Source organism: Meleagris gallopavo, chromosome 9, assembly GCF_000146605.3.
Source record: "Meleagris gallopavo isolate NT-WF06-2002-E0010 breed Aviagen turkey brand Nicholas breeding stock chromosome 9, Turkey_5.1, whole genome shotgun sequence".
NCBI lineage: Eukaryota > Metazoa > Chordata > Aves > Galliformes > Phasianidae > Meleagris > Meleagris gallopavo.
The window spans coordinates 18,541,046-18,544,877 of NC_015019.2; positions in this window are offsets into that span (position 1 = coordinate 18,541,046).

Below are 3,832 nucleotides of genomic sequence, written 5' to 3' on the forward strand. Positions count from 1 at the left end.
TCTGTCTATTTCTTTACACGGCAAACTTAAATATAGAAATCAGTTTTGTCTTTGCAGCTATATGCAACAACAGAATGAGTAAATCACAACATTCCCAAACGTTCACGTGCAGATCTGCCATGCTGGACTCGTGCACTGCTGAATGACTGACTAACATCTGTAGCAGTCTCTCTTTTCTGGCAGTCTGATTGCAACTGTGCACTGCACTCGCTGAAGCTAGTAGAATCATACCCAAGATTCATCTTGTTCAGAGGTGGAGGGGTAACATTCCAGTAAGTACTTCAGTAGGAAGAGAAATACAGTGAAACAGTTTCCTCCTGCTAGTCACTCATGAAAATGCTGCAGATTCATCAAGACCTAGAATCAACACCAAGATGACAAACAAATCTTGCTGGCTCTCATCTTACTTCTGTCTTCATTACTCTTTCTTGACATGTTTATTACAGTGGTCATTATCCCCAGTTTAGGACACTGAGGTGCACTGAGTATGAGAGAGCAGTTGAGATAGTCCTGGGGAAACACTTAGAAAAAGAGCATGAGCAGTACTGATTGGCAAAATTTCCATTCAATGTTTATACAGGATGAGAGGGAGGAAATCGTAGGGTGGAGAGCCAGAAGCAAACAAACAGACTTAGTCTGCCAGTTTCACTCAATCTTCTCAATCCACTTCAACTACCCAGTGGCCAACTGTTATTACAGCATGCATATCTGGAAGCACTAGTCCAAGTTTTTCTGTGGGATTTGTATCCATCTGAGTCCAGATTGAAGGACAAGAACAGCTGAAAGACCTCAGATCAGTCCTAGCTGGTTTTCTAGTAACCACTCAAACAGAGCATTTGTGATTGTGTTGTGCTGAAATTAAACATTTAAGAAGCAGGAGCTGAGTGGTTCCCTTGGGAGACAGGAGAGGGTGAGATCTTCCAGTCTTTTTCTAGTATTCACCAGCAAGGTGTCCAGAAGGCCAAAAATCCATCCCACGTATCAGATGGCTTTCAGAGAACAAGCCCTTCCATGCTTTTCTGGGCACCACTAGCCTCAGTGGTTAAAAACACTTGGAATAAACATTTTTCTTGTATTGACTTGTTTTGGCCATCTTGAAAATTCTGCCATTAAACAGAAAATGGAAAGATTCTCTTGCTTGTAGCAGCTGTAAGCCCCACTGCACCACATTAGCACTACATCAGGTGCCCCTGCTCCTCCCTCTGCTCTTTGCATCTCTGCTGGGACACGGACACAGCAGTTACAACAGCACAAACAACTCAGCCAGGACAGGTCAAGCACGCAGAATGAAACTGCAGCCCTGCTCTTTCAACATGTACTCAAAACCACTTGCACTGTCAGAGCGGAACTTCCCTGGTGTTGTTGAAGGGGAAAACCGGTGAAAGCATTTTAGTGACAAACGGTTACTAGATGATTGCTTTGTGATTCAACAGCAATGCAGGAGAAAAAACAACTCTTACAGGAGAGATCAAGACAGCGACTTGAAAGGCTCTGTTTCCAGAAAGGCAGTTTACATACAGTTCCATATTCAGACAAGTTCATACAGCATATTTCACTCTTATTAAGTGCTCCAGGAAATGAGAGGAAACAAGCATCCTGAGTTTCTCTGTATAAAAATTAGAAGCCTTCAGTATGGCCATCAAAAGCAACATATTTCTCCATTTCCTTCTCCATTTCCTTCTCCAAGACAGCAACTGTTGCTGCTATCAGTCCCCTCATCTTTTTCTTACTTGAGGTCTTGACAATTTGGGTAACCCCAGCTACATGGGCTTTTCACCACACCTTGGGAATGTTCTCTTTGCCAGTTTGTGGAATCATGCTCCTGAAAACCATTATATATCAATAGCAGTTCTTTTCTTAGGAGCATTTCTCAGTCACTGAGCCAGGTTTCCCCAGGAAATTACACAGAGGAACCTATTCATTTGCTATTGGGTGTGGACAGTGGATTGTATCACATGAATACACAGGTATCACTCTTCTGATGCTCTCATGCCTCTCTCTTCCCATCCTCAGATAAAAGAAATCCATTGTATCTTGATAGGAAGTGTACTTTGTCTATCCTTTTATTGGGAAGGTATTTTTTTTTTTTTAAATATCTGAACCTACATAGTATAAGGGATAATATGTGGGCTCCATTAAAATGAAGTTCTCCACTGCGGATAATGCCAAGAGTTTGGATCAACAGCAGTATGCAGCCACTTACTTGAGCGTGAGCGGAAGGCAGTAGTTACACTAAGTTCCCCGAATAAAATTAAAGGAGGGGTGTAGTTTAGTAATTTAGCAAGAAGCAATTACCTCTTTGTGCTGGAACTTAGCCAGCATGTTGGAATTCAGAGGGATTTTGAATCAAACAAAAAGGTAGAATCAGTTTTTCCATCATCAGAAGTTCTGATGTAAACATCATACAACAATGACATTCAAATTCATGTCTGGAAACTGTTCTTTTAACTTAGTCTCATTATTCCTTAATGCTTTATCCATATGACAACCTTTGGTTGGGGAACACAGAGTTACAAACAATTTGACCTTCCATAGAATGATGTTTTGACAACGCCCAGCAAGAACTGGAGAGGAGCTTCTCCAAATTTCATCTAAGAACGTGCTACATGTCTTGCATCAATGTTATCAATGGTAACTTTCTCCTGTGGGGTTATTTCAGTGTTCCCCTTATGGCATTGGCTAAAAGAGGATGTAGGTGACTCCACATACACACAAATCAAGGAATGTGACTGACTAACCTCTTCTTAGGATTGTCTAAGTCCTCACATCCTTAAAAGCTTGAGGTGCGTGTTTGGAAACACCCAAGGAGAACAGCACTGTTATTCCAGAGAAGCAGCTTGACTACAATAACACCCAAGCTGTTTTTGTGGTGTTTTACAACATAGATTTTCTCCCCCACTTTCCTTCCTTGTGCATAGAAGCCCTTCCCTTTTCACTCCCCTTGCGCAGACTGAAGTAAACAAGCCTTGGTTTAGAAACTTGACTTGCTAAGTTCAAGGCTAATGCATGCAAGTCAATTACTGTGTAGCTTTCCAGCTCCCTTAGGCAATGCAGATGGAGTAACAAAGTTAGTATTTAAGGTGGGATGAACCTGATTTGAAACAGTCCCTCACTGCCCAAAGGGGAGGAAAGCCCAAGCAGTACAGCTCACATTCACCGTGGCACACCCGCTGCTTCCTTTGCTAGTCAGGAACATAAACACTGTACAAGTTGAAGTTTTCAATGGCAAACCAACACGTTACACATTGTGTCAATGAGCATCAGCATTCATATCCAGCCATCTTTAAGGTTTCTTTATCAACCAGCACAAGCATCTCTTGATTTGTACCAAAGGAGAGTGACTGGAGTCCCAGCTGGCAGCAGTGTGTTAAATTCCCAAAAGCAGTTGTTCTGACTGGACAGAAGGACCCAGTTTCTAAGTGAAGATTTATTTTGTGTAGCAATCAAGAGTTAATTCCTGCATACATCTAGAAAGATCATTAAGCAGTCTAAACATCCATAAAAAATAACTAGCACCCAATGATCCAGTTCTAGCACGGAGCAAACCTCTTGCAAACTAGGAAACTCAGCCTATTTGCCACAAGGAAGATTAGTCCTTCACTTAACAACATGTTTGGTGAATCATCCTTCCAAGGGCTACAAGGAGGCTGGTGGGCATCCTTTCTTCCAATAAATCACTCTTCAAACTAAACCACATAAATGGCCATGTGCTTCCCAGGGTCCCATCAGCAGTCACCAGCACCGTAGGTCAAACACTGATGATACACTGGGCTCTATTTTATTTTTTTCTTCCATTTCCAACCTGCTTCAGCCCAAGGCCTATGGCAGGCAG